At 44.0% G+C, this 18,136-nt stretch overlaps 2 long non-coding RNA genes across 7 annotated transcripts in view; both read right to left on the bottom strand.

Annotated features, from left to right (window-relative positions):
* The window catches only part of LOC112984390 (uncharacterized), a 591,798-nt gene that overhangs the window by 74,734 nt on the left and 498,928 nt on the right, over positions 1-18,136 (bottom strand). The gene's annotated exons all lie outside the window — the stretch shown is intronic.
* Positions 1-18,136, bottom strand: part of LOC135329757 (uncharacterized) — an 83,664-nt gene that overhangs the window by 43,785 nt on the left and 21,743 nt on the right. For 2 of the 4 annotated variants that reach the window (XR_010391385.1, XR_010391386.1), the window contains one exon: positions 7,323-7,465. The exons of the other annotated variants lie outside the window; for them this stretch is intronic. This is a non-coding gene — a long non-coding RNA (uncharacterized LOC135329757). The remainder of the gene's footprint in view (positions 1-7,322; positions 7,466-18,136) is intronic. 4 annotated transcript variants of the gene reach the window in all.

Below are 18,136 nucleotides of genomic sequence, written 5' to 3'. Positions count from 1 at the left end.
GTTTACAAGTAGTTCAATCAAATACCAACATCAGGTACAGCAGCCGTGCTGAATGAATGACAGAATGAGCAAATTTTGTTGTTCTGGGAAGTCAGAAGACTACGTTCTGCAGCCACCACACGAGAAGCAGGAAAACTCGAGCAGCCCATTACCGTAACGAAGTCCACTCGCTGTGCGCATACGAGTAGCGATGTTGCCTTGGCTGTCACTTGCTGGATTTTGAAAGACGGTAGGGACAGTGTGAATCATTTGTCAAGACTTTTTAATGAGAACATATTTGACAATACTCAGTGAATACCTAGAGTGAATAATTAGCAGCCTGCAGTAATATTAAAGACTTTCTCATGCTTATTCCAATGCCGAGTCACTGATTGCAGCCCTGTATCCCAGTCTCACATTTGTATCAAACAAAGACCAATATGTATATATACGCAGGGAGCCCTCCGCCCTGTATTTGACATCAGTGCTACTTTTCTTACAGATTTGGATTTTGTTTCTTTGTTTTTTAACTAGAAGCCAGCTGTTGAAATCTGGACTCAATTTATCTGAAGTGTGAAAGATCATGTCAAGTGCAGGCAATGACTCATACCAGGAAGGAGGACACTGATTTCCCACTTATCTGATCAACTATGGTTTCAGGCAAATGACTAATGTTAGATATTGGATTATGTATTTTTGAAAGTGTGCCACAGCCAAACATAGCTAGAAATTGAGCTGACTAAGGACATAAGGAGAAGGTCTTTATGCTGTTTCTTTCTGGAAAAAATCATAGACGAAGAACACGGAAGGGAACGAGACAATATTGTTTCAATGGAACCTCTTTATAGTTGGTGAAGAAAAACCATCATGACATCCAGCAGCAGGGTTTGTTAAGTGCTTTTGATTTCTTTTTAAAAGCTGCTTCAAGGGAAAAACATGAATCCATATGCAATAGAGCAGAAAAAGGAGAATTCACTTTTTGGTTACAGCTGCCATCTCCGCTGGAGAAGCCTGGTGATGGGGGCATTAGAAGGAGACCTGGGTTACTTTCCCATTTCATCACTTTTCTGTTGTGTAGAGCACAACCCGCACACAAGTTTTGTGTACAGCCTTAGGCAACTCCGTGTGCTCCCCTGTGCCTTTACTGCCATCTATATCTTGACAATGATAGCACTTTGCTTTGTCGCAGAGATGTCATAAATCCATTAAAGAGAGAGACGCATTTGCTTACTGGAGCAATGGGTTTGCTGCAAGTACCTAAGCGAGGGAGCCAAGGAAATTCAGGGAGTTCTGTGGACTCGCTGCCATGCAGTGACTCGCTACCTGCTAGGCAGGGTGCCATGGCCTCAATTTCTTCTCTTTTCTATACAGAAAGCAGAAATAGCTTGCCCAACTCAAAATGTTGCAGTTTACACCAAGAAACCATGGCCACGCTTCCGACAGTGGTCAACGCAGGCACAGCAGCTACCTAGCAGGAAAAGGGCAGCACCGCCTTCCCCAAGATCGGTTCTCCTCCTTGCCGTGATGAAATATCCTAAGGTGCGCTCAGTTCACAGAAAAATGCCTTAACTCGCACAGCGTGAGGCACTGCCATCAGAGCATGTCCTGTTTTAAATTCACAGCAAAGATAATTTTGCCTCTCCCCAGTTTTTAAGCGGTAATATCCATGTCCCAAAACAAAGCAGATATATAATAAGGGACCAACGAAAGCATCAGTATAGAAAAGCAGAAGTATGGAGTTTACAAGTAAATAAAATAATCTTATCCCCACGTATCTATGTGCTCTTGCATCTGTACTTTATTTATCTGTAACTCTTCAGAATTGTAAGCAAAAAATATTGGCTTTCTCTAGTTAGAGGGACTGGTTTATCTCTGTTCCTGACCCTTTAATTTGTCATCTAGCCAGAATCCCCTCGGTGAGAACGTTTCTGGCACTCCAAGGCTGCAGTTAACTTAATAAGGAATGTAAGCACAGTTAGATAAATTAATTTCAAGGTCAAGCACACTGACAATGGAAAGTGGATGCAAGTGGCAGGTAATAGAAGAAAATTCGCATGCATACTGATACAGTGTTAGAGGCAGATGTTACTAGATAATTTAATCTCAAATGTAACCGATGTTTTGAGTTGCCCTTTTCCATTAAAAGAATTGTAGCAGATGCAAAAAATCAAAGATTATTCAAAGAATTAAGATATGAAAAGCATGTTAGATCACTAAACTCCAATTAGTTAAATTAAATCACATACCATTATCTACCTGTAGCTTTATTGGTAGCCAACATTAGCACTCAGCTTGAGCAATAATAAAATTAGAGAATAACACTTTAATTGAATTGCACTTAAAAGGATCATGCTGACAAATGTGATTGTATCTGGCTGTAATGCACACCTTTTCCAACGATCATTAAATCCAATGAAATGAAAGTCACAGGATCTTGACAGCTCTCTGAAATAATCTGTGAACCATGCTGTATCTCGCAGTACCTAATCAATTTAGAGAAGCCTCATTAAGGCTCTGCAGCTAAAGAACACTTAAAAATCAAAACAAATTACAACATGTTATGGATAACTAGCTAATCATATCGATACAACAAGGATGTATTGTGTTGCAACAATTCATTTCCTCTGTAAGAAGCGTTTGCCACGGATGATTTAGGAATTGTTATTCATAACTGTGATCAGCTAGCCCTAATGTCAAGTTTTTTCATCTTTGCTCATAATAAACATTTCTTATTCTGTGTCTGCACTGTATTCTAGATCTAATCCTGGACTCTATGGTTGCGTGAGTGTTAATTATTTGTGTGGCTGTATGCGTATTTGTTTCTCTCCTTCACTGTTTTTGCCTCTTTCTTGAGTATGCAGAAACAATGACGTGCAGTTCTGGGAACAAATTAGATATTATCAGACACCCATGTGAATATTTCTTGGCAATTTTTGTTCACCGTGAGTAAGTACTTTGTTGCTGGATTATTTAACAGCCAATAACTCACCCTCACTCTCTCCTACCTTCGGTGGCTGTTTCCTTTTTCTATGGCAGCTAATACAAAATAGTGTACCTTGATGTAACACTTACACATAAGCAATTTGAGCTGGGTAATTTAGCAGATTAATGAGACCAGCAAATAGGCATTTGAAACCGAGGCATATCTGTGGCACTCATTCTTGATCTACTTAGTCAACATGGACTTGGCCGGTCACCTTTCCCAGTGGACTCTTCCCTATCACATGATAAATCATTCTCACTCAAGTATTTCTTTTTTGAGATTCCTCCTCAGCCTTAGTTGATAAAAGTCCCAGGCATCGGATAGAGTGTACGGAACCAGATACAAGCTCCCCTCCTCTGAGATGGACATGATTTTTAGTTGCTTACTCTTGCTGTTGATTAATGTTCCTTTAGCTTTTAGCCTTTGAGTGATTGTTGTCGTGTGACTTCTGCCTCTCAACAGAACATAAAACTGAACACAATACTGACAATCTGTTATACGCTACGATGCTGTTTGCTGCCCAGTGGACTGATCTGCATGGACCACTCCCAGATCAACATGAGAACAGAGCTTGAAATGCAATAGTAGGTTAAGACAGAATACGATACCGATGTTAAATACAACTTATAATGCAGAGGTTAAGCTATCTGAAGAAATATGGCTTTAATAAATACATGCTGTTTCTTCTGTTCTCTTTCTGCACGAAAAACAGAGTAGGATTCCAGACAACATATGGATTTCTACACACTATTTAAAACAATTTTTAGTGCTTGCTCAAGGTGCACAAAGTAGCTATTACACAAGAAACCTACTGCTCAGTCAAGGCAATAGTAAGTCCATAAACATTTGAAAAGGGTTCAGAGATTTAAATGTAAAGATAATAATCCAGTAACCTACCAGAGGTTTAACACCTATTAAAGTTAATATTATTAGCATCATGGTAGTACCTAGAAGCCCAGTCATGTCAGAACCCTTTTAAACACGGCAGAAAACAGAACCAAAAGATGACCTGAATTTTTCCTGAAATTCTTCTCCGGGAGCACGAGGAGGCTCTGGGCTGTGGAAAGCCACACGTGCTCTGCTTGAAGGCACCAGACCCGATTCAGCTCTGGGTTCCTCTCACTCCCTTCAGCAGCGGGATGCCGGCATTCCCATCACTGCCGCGCAGCAGTGCAAAGGGAACCATTTTGGAGGGTCACCTCAGCAGCTGACAGCCTTTGTCAGCCTGGAACACGTATGGAAAACGTTTTCTTGCCCCTATAGACACCTGTGGCCAATGGCGCTGTAACTGCCCTGCCTAGTTTCCCTGCCCGACCTCCTCTGGCCTACTGTGCTATGCGCACGGTCACCTAACTTGGCCCACGGAGGGCTTTATCCTTCACTTACTCATAACACAGGACAGCCAGGACAAATATCATTAACTGCACCTGAATTATAGTCATGGCAAAGAGCTGGGAATCAGAGCTTATACGTCTTTCTACTGGCTTTGATAAGCTGTAGATACAATCGCTGGTGCACAGCAGAGGACCTGTTCTTGCACCTTGGACTATCCTTCCCACCTGTGCAGAAGACATTTTAAGAGCTGCTATCATTTCTAGTGAACAGAGTTGCATTTAATCCTCATTTTGCCCAAGCATAAATGACTAGTGCAGCACACAGCAAGGAAGAGCCAGTTCCTCACTCCTACATGCTAAGTGGACATAGGACATGGGAAACACATCTGGAGTAGGGGGTCTTACAAAGGAAAGAAACCTTAAGCCAAAATACAGATTCTAGGAGGATTAACAGTGGTATACAAATACCAGTAAATTTTTCTCTCATTCTTTCAGGAGAAGTTTCTTAACCCATTCTCTTGTCAGGTGTTGAAGGGTCAATATTGTGCTAACTGCTGGAAACACATTTCTACTTATGAAAACTGCACTCTAAAGAAATAGAACCATTCACTGGAAATCAGAAGACACTGGGGCAAAAACAACTTTATACCCTGGTTGAGACTGGGAAAAATTGGGGGGAAACTCATCAACAGAATGGAAAAAAATCTGACTGCTGTGTCAAGTATCCCTCTCCATTTTGCTGTGCGGAGCACTCTTTAACCCTGCGATTAATTAGAAACAACACACACTTGTGGTTCCCCTCGAGGCGATGAAAAATAACTAACGTACATATGCAATAACTTTCCTTTTAGCAAGAAATTTTATTAGGCTATTTCTATTTTGAGCCAAAATACAGTGTACATGTCAGATGGCAAGAGCTCTGAAAGCAGCAAGATTGGACCAAGTAACAAATGAATTTTGAATATGTTTATAAACGGACATTCTGCCAAATTTCAAGACCTGCATTAGAGAGTGAATGATGACTTGGTGAGGTCCTGCCAGAAGATATATTAAGAAAAAAGCAGATGAGTCCCTGGGATTTTCTGCTACCCAAGTCCCTGTTATCACCAGCTAGTACCGTATCATGCATGCATCTCCTATCAGATTCTTCTCCGACTGAATTTGATGACAGTAACTTCAAACTTCTCTGAATTCAGTGAGGAACCGACAGCTGAGGCCAGGACCAGGCCTGCTGAAGGACTATACAAGGCCTCTGTCCAAACGAGATCTGTCTCTTCCAAAGACTTGAGATTCAGATATTCTTCTGGCATTCTCAGACACATGTTCCACAGAACTAGCAGCAATTCAGCAAAGATGCCAATGCAGTTCCCAGGCCAGGGAGAATTCAGCAGATGCACATGGTACCTCTTCATGTGCACAATTTTGGTTTACAGAAGGTCAAGTTACAATGTTTGCTAGCCCTTGACTGCTAAATGAAGCCATTTCCAAGGACAAAGTCTAAACATATATCAACGTTTAGGTAACTAGTATTGCAAAACCCAATTTTTCAAAAGCCTTAGATAATAATGAGGTGTATATATATATATATAAAGTATTCTGTATTTTCTCTGCATTCCCACTGATTGCTTCTTTAAAAGCCTTTAGTGTACACTCTAACCACAATCTGAATTTTTTCTCTGCAACCACGAGGTCTAAGAACTTTTCTTACAAATGGAAGGTGAGGCTTTCATATTTTCACCTATTTCCAGGAGTAAAAATACTAAGAAAACTATGAAATATCCACAGATTCATGATAAGATCGCCACAGCTGGCAATACTGAAATATTACAGAGATGCAGTATAAACCAGGCCTGGGCCTTGTGCTTGCCTGTTGCTGACCTTGCAAGTTTATGCCTCAGGAAAATCAGCCTAAGACAAGCCATACATACCAGCAAACAGTCTGGTGCTTTCCATACATTTCAGTGCAGGATACAGAGAGGGCTAGACATCATTTTAAGCTCCAATACATCTGTAACACCCATAGCCAAGTACAGAACTGCTCTGAATTGTTTACAATTTTTCTCTGAAAAAAAACCCCTTTCCTCTAAAACACCTGTTAAACTTGTATGGCTGTGAAATATAAAAATAAAAATTTTTGATTGTCCACAATTTCCTTCTCTCTTTCTCTCTCCCAACTCATTTTCAACCTACCCATCTCACATCCATTATCAGCACCCAATCAACATCCCTCTGAATCTATTTTCTTTCTTAAATGATCTTGGAATAGTGTTAACAAGATTTTTGTATTATTATTATTATCAGATTACAGTTCACATGTGAATCAAAATTGCATTAAGGGTCTGATCCTGCCACCCTTGAAATCAATTGTGGTTTCATTCAGCGAAACCAAAAGGTCTCTCTGTCCCCGAGCCGTAACGCCTGGGCCAGGGACCGTTTTGTTATTCACAAGGACAGTCTGGGGCAGACTGGTAAACGGCTCCTACCCATCCCACGCCATTTCAAAAGGGGAAAGGACTGGACTGGACTGATGGATGGCTTCAGCAATCTCAGGTCTCGCTTACTCTACCTTTAGGAATAGGCATATGCCTGGGAGGCGTCGTATTTCTATAACAAAGCAGTTATCTCTGTAATACGGATTGTTTCAGGATGCATTCACTTCAGCTAAATGTACTGGGAGAAGGGAGGTGGGTCTGTGCAAGACAGTACGATGTGGCACGTTAAATTGACAGATGGAGTTTTGTAGCATCCAGTTTGCTTACAAAATGCAAGTAGAGACGACCTGAATGACAAACTTTGCACCAGTCAGGGTACAGGTAGCCTCTTGCCACAGCGGGCTGGGCCCAAAGTGAGGTTATGTTGCTGTAGTTTAAGTGGGGAGATGCCTTAAAGAAGCAAGGGATGGTACCATTGCTGGCTGGGATGTCAGCAGACCTGCCTAAAATACATGGAGAAGTCAGTGGCCTGAAATAACTGGATCATCTATACCTTTAGTAGTCAATACAAATGTGGATCCGCAGCATGCCTACCTGCCTGGGTGGTCGAGGAAACACCCCGAACGAGGCTGAAGGAATCCGGTAGAGCAACAAAATCACCGGTGAGAGGGCATAATGCAAGAAGACGTGAATGCAGAAGTCAGAGAGGATGAGAAGCCTCCAGGGACTCAAATTGCCTGCAAAGAGGAGATTACTAAAATCAGCAAAAGAGGGGGAAAGGGAGGAGAAAGAAGCTCTGCTCTGTAGAGGACAGCAAAGCGCTACTGTTGGGAGTGTGTACAGGGGAAAGACAGTGCTGAATAAAAAGCAGGAGCTGAAACACCCCATCACATCCATGGCTGCAGGAGGAAAGCCATTATAATCTGGCAGCATTTGGAGAAAGCGATACGTGGCCGTGTCAGCCTTCGGCCCAGACCAGACCGCAGGCCCTGGGCAGCTGCCGGCAGAGGACAGTCGAACGGGGGTGGCCACTGCCCTGCTTCTGCCGTGACGGGGGGCCGTGCACGCGGGCGTCTGCCCAGCGCGGGCAGCCCTTGCTCGCAAAGCTGCACCTGAAAAGCTTCCACCTGGCTCTGCTAGGGACGGGGGGAAGATGACGCCTTGTCGCACACAGTAATCTCCCAGTACAGACTGGGCCGTGACTGCTCCAGCCGTGTGCGGCGTTCCCCTTCGCCGGCTCCCCGAGAGCCGCCCGCCGCGCTTGCCGGCGTGCTTCGCTCCGCTCAGGTACCGCCAGCCAGGCAGGCAGCGGTGGCGACCTACTTGCAGTGCTCTTCCTCGCGGAAGCTGTCTCATCCAAAGCTCTCCACCAGCCCAGCTCAGCCTCCGAAATCCAAACGAAGCAGCAAGGTAAAACAGCAAGGAGCCGGCAGGCTGCCCTGAGCCACCGGCAGGCTCCAGAGCGAGCCGGCCCACGGGCCCGGGAGCAGGGGCGGCAAACAGGGCGGTGCGGGGGACACGCCGCCCGCGGAAACCCCACGGTAAGACTCCGATCCTCATCCCACAAGCAGCCCCCGCAGACCCAGGGCGCGCGTCGCCCTCCCGGACTTCGTGCCGGGCCGGGAGCTAACGCACCAGGAGTTGCAGCGAAGCCGGTCATTCAGGACCTGCAGCAAAGCTGGTGGATTCGTGACAGAGAATCAGTGATAGTAACCCAAAGAGGAGAGGCAGAATAATAAAACCAGAACATTCAGCAAAAGGGAAAGAAAAAGCACTTTTAAGTGATCTCAGCTGCAACAACTAATGCACACCAGCTGTTACAAGGTGCAAACTGAAAGTCTTGGGCAAGATCAACAACAACTTGACCAGTCCTACTCGTTTAGGAACAGCGCTGCACCTAAGAACGTGTGCCAGTAGATGGTGTTTTTATTTTAACCAAATGGTTACCCGCACACAGCTAGAGCTCCCTTTAACAAGACCGCTCTGTTTCGAGCCCACAGAGCTCTCTGAATATGCTGCTTTTTTTTATTTTCTGAAATTTTCCATCCTCCTACTTTATCCTCTTGTGAAATGTCACAAAGAGGATCGTTCTGACCAACACGATACAAATGTTTGGATCACTGAGCGTAACACGCTATCCACATTCGCACTTCAAAGCACTGGGCTCTCGCAGTCTAATACAATCCCAGGTCATCTTTTATAAGAGGAGTAGTGGAAATGCCAGAATCTTTCCTCGTAGGCTGGCACAGCACATCAGCTGCAGGTTTATCTCTGCTGGGTTATCCAGGTCCTGATACACCTTTACAAAGGTCCATATCCCTACAACCAAGCGAAAACAGCTTGAAGCCTATGAATTTCAGTGTCCCCTGGACAGGCAGCACTATTTCAGAGACAAGTTGGCTCAGCTTCCAGCTCTTCCCTGTGTTCATGGGAGATTTTGAGAATTTGTAAGACATCTATTCATTGACTTATTTGGTCCTTCTCACAATCAGATTCTCACAGTTTTAGCCCAAAGTGGCTGCATCTTATTTTTTTACTTTTTCTTTAAATGTAGGTGATGTGAAACACAAACGCATTGTATCAACACATCAAGAAGGCTCAATCTGTCTCTCAGTTCAGGTGCCCTGCAGTTGATGTCACCGCTCTGCATGCTGTCCAGCCACCACCTCCACCGAGTCCCCACGGCTCCCTTAGCTCCTTCACAGACGGAGGGAAAACGGTTCTGCCTCAGAAAAGTCAGCAATTTATGAGATGGGGCAACGTAGAGGGGCCAAGAGCCAGGAACTTAGGTTCCACGGACTGCCGTGCAGATGAGGTCCTCACGCCACAACCCGACACAGACCTTGGAGCAACGCCCACGTCTCCCATCTGGCAGCCCCAACAGGTTCAGAACATGTCTCCTGACAGGCAGCATACCAAAACCATCTCAGAACTGGGCAGCTACTGATAATATATCTATCTCTTTCTCCTTTAACAGAAGAGAACAGCCTATTTACTTCTTTAGATAAAGACATAATATGACCAATGCACATAAACCCCAACAGAGATTTAAAGGACCAATAACAAAATTATATGCTAGAACACTGACTCACAAACAATTAAAGCATTCTTTCAGCATAAATTGTATTTTGTAGGGTTATTTTCCTCAAACAATTTATACAGCAAAAGTGGATGTGTTCATAGGAGTTGTATCAAACTCTTCAATTTCTCTTCCTGTAAGTTCTGGCAGAGATAGTCCTGAGTCTGAAACAATGAATATAGAGGGATGTGGGCTGGATCCCAAAACTGAACTCAACTAGATCTGCCAAACCAATGCTAGAGACTTATTCTCTAGAGCATCAGGGGACTTCAGCTCATAAAAAGTGGCACTGGGTTGCATGGTACGGATTTGTTCTCCAGGGCAGAAGGGGGCTTTATCTGGAGGTTTAAAGACTGATCCATCTCAGCCTTTTGGTTGAGATTCCCATCCATACTATTTTGGGTGGGAAGGAAAGGTGCCCATAGACTACAAATTCCTCTGTTATTTCAGACCTACTTCTCCAGCACTTTCACAAAAGAATCACAGTGCACTCCTATATTTCAAGGTAGATGTCATTCAGCTTCTGAACCAGAGTTTGGCAAGTCCTGTATTTTAGAGGCAGTAAGTCTGTTGTGAATCTATAGCTAATTGATCATACACTCAAATTGAGCAGCACTCAAGATTTAATACTAGCAGCTCTACAGCTTTTCCTTTGTTTCTAAATGACAAATCAGTATTTTCCTGACGTGGTGTCCAAAACATTTTTCACATATGCAAGTCTCTTAGCAGCAGGACAGAATCTCAGTTGCGTTCACTTCTCGAAGTGCCTCCACAGTATTAGAGTTTCACTTCTATCTGAAATGCATCAAAGTAATGATCCTAAGGCTGCTCTAGCAGTAACTAGTTCCAGCACTTGAATAGACGCGGCATCGCGCTGTGGGTGTGTTGTCTTTACGTTACAGCTGGTTTCATCCCAAAGGCTGCAAGAGTGGTAGGAATTTGTTCACATCTGGTTACAAAAGCTCTCACAAACATGCCCGACGTGACTCAGGGTTAAGAGGGTATCTATCCTGAATCTTAAAGTCTTCTTCAAGAAGATTTCTCATTTTGTTTACTCTCAAGCAACATTTTTCATTCAGGTGTAGCAACCAGCACAATAAAATAGCCTCAGGATCAAGCCCTTAATGCTCGGTTAGTATACTCTGACACCCAATAGCAATTATTTCCCTTCCCTGGCTTGAGATACAAAACGTCCTGTCTGCCAAAAACAGCCCAGCAGACAGTTATGCTTGTCTTTGCTTGATGCAGAATGATTTTCCACTGTAGATTCATTATGTCATTGAATTCAGTCACGGGAATATTAACATTTTCACACATGTGGGAACTCATCTTGTGAATGCAAAGCTCATTTATTACAGTGATTTCTTGAGAGGCTTCAGTATGCTCATTTTATAACATGGTTTATAATAAGGACACATTCTGAAGTGGTGTAAATCAGCATAATTCCATGAAACCATGCAAATATACTCAAAATCTGAAATATGGGGCCCAGATTGTTTAATGTTGGCAGTTGTTTTCTGTTTTTTTGGCTTTTTTTCCTGCTGTCTTGAGTAATTTAAAATACAATTCAATACATGAAACTTTGGGACTTTGTAGCAGAGTGGCTTTTGATTGCTTACTCTGAACTCACTAATGTCTCTGATAAGCTTGAGCAATTTAAAGAGATGGGGTATCTCCAAAGTCACATTGCAAGACGTACTACACCTCTGAATGACCTCTGGGCTGTTGCACTGAAGCCTGAGGAAAGATGTGACAACATTGTCTTTCCCCATATAGCAGAATAGGACGTAATTTAGACATAAATGTTATTCTGAAAATGCTAGGCAGTTATTGCAGCAACATATTTAGAGCATGTTTTAATTTGGAACATAATATTGGTATGTCTAGAAAACTCAAACCTTTCATGTTTATGAAACGCTTACCCAGTTAACGACACTAGTTTTAACTCTGAACACAGAAATACATAAGGAGTTTGGGTCAGATATTTACAAACCTGTGCAACAAGACAAAAAGAAACGACATGGGCTGCAGTTTTGAACACATATGTGCAAATTCTTTTCCTTAGAACATCAGCCACTAATTATCTAGGTCAGCAGAAGAGGGAGCTACATTTTTATTAAGAAGTTTCATAACACAGTAGCTCCTTTCACAGATGTCATAGCTATGGGCTGGTCTTAAAATAAATAATAATAAAAAAGATCTCTCATTTTATTGAAATAGTAAGAGATGGTCTTCCTGGTGGTTGATCATATCATCTACACAGCTATTTAAAACAGAAAGCACAGTAAAATGCTATTTCAGAATTTCCTGGAAAGGTGATGAATTTAAAGTTTCAAATAAAACAAATGAACCAATTCAAATAAATTGATCTTTTTCAACATATGAAAGTAGATATTAAAGATATAATTCTGCTGAGTTTTATACCTTATGCTGTCATTGATATAACTGCAAAGTAATGTTATAATTTGACTTAATTCTTCTACATGAAGAATCAACCCGTAAGTATATTTGAGTATCCTCTTAACAGAGCTTATTTTAAACACAGTAATCTCACTCTTGTTTGCAAGAACATTTGGTTGCATTTTTTAACTTACATTTTATAAAGCCATAGGGCCAAGTTCCTTTCTCAGTTAAGCTGCCCCTTTACCCTGAAGCCAGCTGTGTGTGCCCGAGTACAGATGAGGAATAAAATTCAGCACATGTGGTAGAAAAGCTGAACCGCTCTGCTCAGAACTGGTTTCATATGCACCACACAATACCTGTATCCTGCTAGTAATAAATACGTGGAAATGCTCATACAGTGGCAAGAAGAAGTCACAGCTTGAAAAATTAGCATGTAGTAGGAACCTGTGCACAGGCGGCTAACGGAAGTATGCGGGGTCTGAACCTGCGACGGGTTACGCGGTTCAGCAAGAGATATAAGCTACTCATATCCGCACAGGACACTGCTGGGCCAGTGCACGCTTTTCTAGTTCATATGCACATGAGTTTTGGGGAAGGAAAGGAGGGTGAAGGTCTTCCAAGTCTAATGCAAAATGCAAGATTGACAGTGGCGACATGAGATTTCATTTTTGGCTCCATCACTGTACAACAAAGCTTGAAAATGTGGAACAAGTCCAATCTAATGGGAAATTAAACACCAGAAATTCCTCATCTATTTGAAAAGACCCTCAAAAATTTTGATTTTTGAATGTCTGAAATGCACACTACTGAAGTAGAAATACGAAGAAAGACCTTCTAAGTGCAGGTATGGCTCTTTCAGCTCGTGGCTCTAGAGAACAAAATAAAGGAAAAGCTCATCTACAGATCTGCAGTCTGCCTCCAAACGTGTCAAGTACGTGCTATGTGGCAAAATCCCACACCGATGGGTTAATTTGGCCTTGAAACCCGAGTCCGCTGTCTCCGTGTGCACCCAACGAATGAAATCCATCCCCATACGGAGGGTCAGTCCAGGGAGCTATGCACAAGGGTCGTATTTGCTGGAAACGCCAGCAGATGAGCAGACTCGCCTGCCGAGAAGCCTGCCGGTGAGTAACACGCTCCCCAGGCCTGCAGCCCAGATGCGCAGATTAGGGCAGAAACGATGCCCGGGCAGAATATCTGACCTCCGTAGAAGAAGGGTGATTTTCTTCCCCCGTACAGTCATCAGCATGTGACCAGCGCATTCCCCAGGGGCAGGTGATGTGGTTTGCAGACATACGCTGATACACGTACGGACACCCCCGTGCTGCCGGTGGCCCTGCATGGGGCCGGAGCGGCCGGCGCTGCCCGCGCTCGCCTCCTGCCAGGCCCAGGCCTTCCGTGCAACAACCTGGCGTCTCCGTCCCGCGCTGCCAGGTCTCAAAGGGCTTGTGTGCGCAGACCCGGTGCTGCGCGAGCCCAGCTGCACGACTCCGGTTTCAGGCTGGATTGGGGCAGGCACGAGATGCGGCGTCGGAGATAACAAGCACTTTTGCAAACAGTTGCAGCGTGGGGTGCTGCGGAACCAGCTGTGTCTGCATTACCAGGGACTTTCCATTATCTGAAGTGTTCCAGCTCCACTTTACCTCATAAAACAAAGTTGGCTGTGTTGCAAACCCTCAGCACTGAAAAACCATAATGCAGGAGTCACACACATAAATCACACCTAAATGCCTGCTGGGTTTTCAGTCTTTAAAGTTCACGTTTTCAAGCTCTTCTCCATAACCATGAGAGCTAAAAACTCTCTTTTTACATGAAAATTGAGAATCTTTCCTGACCGCCAGAGTCCGTAAGCTGGAACTTTAGATAAATAATGCAAGACTGGAGATGAACTCTGAAGGGCTGATGACATGGTGCTGGTTTCTAGCAGAGGTGCATCTGCATTAACCAGCCCGGTGGCATACTGAGGGAGAGACTAGGGTGTGAAGTGGTGTGATGTCCTTTGGGGTGCCCACCTGAGGTCCCCTTTGTGCTGGGGTTTGTGTGCACCACTAAAATGATGGTGGACCACCTCTGCGTCTCCATGGTCCACCCAGCACTAACCCAGAAGATCTGGTCTGAAGGTCAGGGGAGCTTTGACGCAGGTCCCTCTACAAAGCATTCCTCTGTTATTTTGTCCACCCTGTACTCATCTTGTTCTCATGCAACTGGAAAAAACCCTCCCACCCTGCCAGTTTTAAAATGGCTCTGTAATGGGAGCCTGTAATTTAACAAAAAGTCCAATTAGGAACTCCTCCATGTTCCCCTGTGAAATGATGCCTTCAGAACGTAAAGCATCTTATACCACAACAATCAAGGCTCTCACACTTACAAGCAAATGGTACGTCTTTTAGGCATTCATCTGGGTCATTATATAAACAAAGCAAAAGCAACACAATAGGGCTACTGCCTTATTGTCTATGGGATACTTTTAGGCAAATATTTCAGCTGCAGATGGTAAATAGAGCTTCAAAGCGTAATGATATCTAACTGCGAAATAGCTGAGTCAGGTGCATTTAGTAAAGTGAAGGGATCCAAACACTAATTACAGTGCGGTTGCACCGAGATTAGTGTTCTATCTGACATATTGTAAAAGTAGGCTTAAATCACTGCCTAAATGAATTGGATGAACCTGCATAAGCTTCATCCAAAGACATTTTATTGTGCCTGAAGAAGAAAGTAGCAAGAGATACACAAAGCATGTTAGAAGATCTGCCTCTCATTTCTGAGAATCATCAGCGATTTTACCTGGAGCTCTGACTAAGTTGCTGAAAAGTTTAGTCACTCACAGGTGTTCTGCTGCCATCTGTCAACAGCTGATTATTGCAAACCTGTTTACTCAGTCGAATGCTGTGAGAGAGAACTTGCTATCTTTGCTCAATCTCTTTGTACAGCTCCTGCACAGCTTCCCCCAGAACCAACCTGCCCCAGGGCTTTGGGAAATTGCAATCCACATCCCTAGATGAGCTTCACAGCTGGCCCCTACCTTTATGAAGTTCCCCAACTACAATTCTGGCTCAGAGTCCTGAATTTGGAGACTTAATTATAGCACTATCATCCAGAGCAAAATCTTCACAGGCTGGGGTATTGCCATTACTTGCCAAGCGCACCCACACCCTGGTCCCGATCACATGCATTACTGACCTCAGCTGAACCATAGGCGCGATGAGGCTGGCCCTGGTCAGGAATATTTCCCCCCAAAACCTGGCTTCACTGGAAGATGCAGATCAGAATCAAAATTATTTCACAGGCATTTACTGACCTCGCTGAGCTTCAGACAAATCGCCGGCAGGCTCCTGCTGCTCCCTGCGGGTAGAACCATGCCTGCCCCGCTGCCAGTAGCTCTCAGCAGGTAACTGGGAAGCCTCCGTGTCCAAGTTCCCTCAAAAGGAAGCTGCACTACGCTGAGCACCCGAGGGCCAGGTCCAATATGGAAACTAATTTCTGCTTTAATTGGATGAGAACTTAAGCAGGTGCCAAAAGGCCTTGCAGGATACAGGAGCAGGCCCTGCCACAGGGTTTTCACCAGAAGTCAAGTCTCAGCATGGCCATGTGCTGCTATGGAAGGAGTTGGATACTAAATGCTTTTGCTTACATTTGTAGATACAAAACACTTGAAAATCTGCCCCCAAGCAAAATGATAACCTGGCCATAAATAAGATGCAGTCTATTGCATCTGAGCATCACCACTGGATTTTGCTAATGTAGGCAGGATTTTATTAAATACATTTTTTGTACATAAGCTCCTGTAACTTATGATGGCATTTTTTTTCATTCACAACCTCCAAATAGTGTGTTCAGGTTTCTCCTTCCAAGTATAAGCAGCACAGGGTTTGTTTCAATCTGATTATATTACTTTAAGTGTGGAAATTCTAACCTTGTTCAACAAGCATTTTGCAAAGTGGATGTGACGATACGCTGGACATCAGTCATGTCAGCAGATATACACGCTAAACCTAAAACTTCCCAGGCTTTCAGACTCTCTGCCTCCCCGAATCACCCTCCTCATCAACAACAGTAGAGGAAGTTAGCCATGAAGGAATAAAAAACAGGGAAATGCTCTACATTAAATTGTTCCAGTGTTAGAAAACAAGGTTCAGCATCACTGCCCCTTCCCATACACCGCTATCCCATTAGTAATACTTTCATTTGATTAGACTGATCCATTGGCTCCTAGTCCATATTACTTAACCTTCAAACCATTATGCCCTATTGAAAATAATTGGTAACGACAGTTTCAGGTTTAATATTTAATACAGTGGTTAAATGGAGCCGTACTGTTTGTGGTTATAGCCTCCATTGACTAATAAGCAAGCTGAGAGTAAAATGCATTTTTGTTCAGCTGTTACATTAGCAGAAAGCTAAACACCATGTTACTCATAACAGCCTTAAACATTTTCAGAAAAAACTGCTCCCCAAGCTAACTCCAATATTACACTCATTTGTGGTTTATTTGTTTCTTTATTGCAGGACTGCCTCTTTAGGAACCTTCAGAAATGTTTTGAGGTGGATGGCAGGACGGAAAGGCACTTCTTCACGCGTGCGGCCACCTTTCAAACATCCCTTTGCCCAGCACCCTGTGTAGGGGCTCCTCCTCGCATCTGCAGCAGGCTGCAGCTCCCTGACCCCAGCTGCCCGTCTCAGGCCGGCAGCACCACTCCTCGCCCCCTCACCACCGCCCGTGGGCATCCCTGCGTGCCAGAGACCAGCGCTGCGCTAGAAAAACCTGCGAGGAAGGGGAGGTGGGAACGTCCTAATCCAAAGCTGCCATACTATGACGCTGCTGTCTCCCAGGAGAAACCTTCTGCGTGTTGCTCTTCCCTACGTGACAACGGAAGAAGGCGGCTGGGGAAGTGCAGGGCTAAAGCAGCAGTGATATATCTTAAAGTAATGACAAACATATGTAGCTTTGTCCTGCAAGGGCTCACCCACCTGTACAAATTTTGGGTCAGGTTACCTGGTGTCTCGCCAGTAGCTTCAAAAGAGTTTTATTTATTTACTCTAGCCAAGAATTTGGCGCTCTATTTTTTAATCTGCCCACATCTTTCACCTCCTCCTGTAGCGCTTGTTCTCCCAGGGTGTTTTGCCATTAACACTCCCAGTTCTGGATGACTCCTACATTAACAGGGATTCCAGCGGAGGGTGGGGCTCACTCCCAGCAAATTAGTCAATGCGAGCTCCACTCCCCCGTGGCTTGGTTCCCACCAGTATCTGAGTGAGCTTGTACAAACTGCGATCCTTGCTGTGATTTACTGGAAAGAGATCCCCTCAAATATCATTCCTAAACTGAGCGGATGAGAAAAAAATAGCACCCAAGTGCCTGAATTCCATGAAGACAACTGGTGCTCTCTAAACGTCTTCTGCTTTTCATCAGTGCCAGATACTGCTTCTGCAAACCTTTCCTGCTTACTTCTACTAGTTGAGCTTTATTGTATTATCACCTTGAGCGCATAAGGACTATGAAGACTGCAGATACAGTCAGAAGCACACTCCATGGACCAGATCTTTCGAAGAGCAAGGTATCTCCCAAAATGCCCTCACTACCTCCTCTAAGTTCATTTGAGGCCTATAGAGTACTGAGCCTCAGACTCTGACTTCTTAAAAAAGGACCTGCCTACGCCTTCTATTAGTATTGGAATTTGGTCTTGCAAATTCTTCCCCACGCTGAAACAGAGATTATTTGAGAAAGGCCCACAGTAGCATTCACTCTTGCAGAGATGAGGCTCCTAATTCCGCAGCGCTCATTGGAACTGAACGTCAGAAATATTAAGGAATAACTCACCACTTACAACACTCCTGCCTCTTATCCAACCTCTACAATAAGGATACATTCAGATGAACTTCCTGAACTAGACGGTCAAGCAAGGTTAACGTCATAGATCCCAAGGTG

Source organism: Dromaius novaehollandiae, chromosome 13, assembly GCF_036370855.1.
Source record: "Dromaius novaehollandiae isolate bDroNov1 chromosome 13, bDroNov1.hap1, whole genome shotgun sequence".
NCBI classification, from domain to species: Eukaryota; Metazoa; Chordata; class Aves; order Casuariiformes; family Dromaiidae; genus Dromaius; species Dromaius novaehollandiae.
Note: the sequence above shows the minus strand (reverse complement) of the source record. Positions and strands in the feature narration are given on the sequence as shown.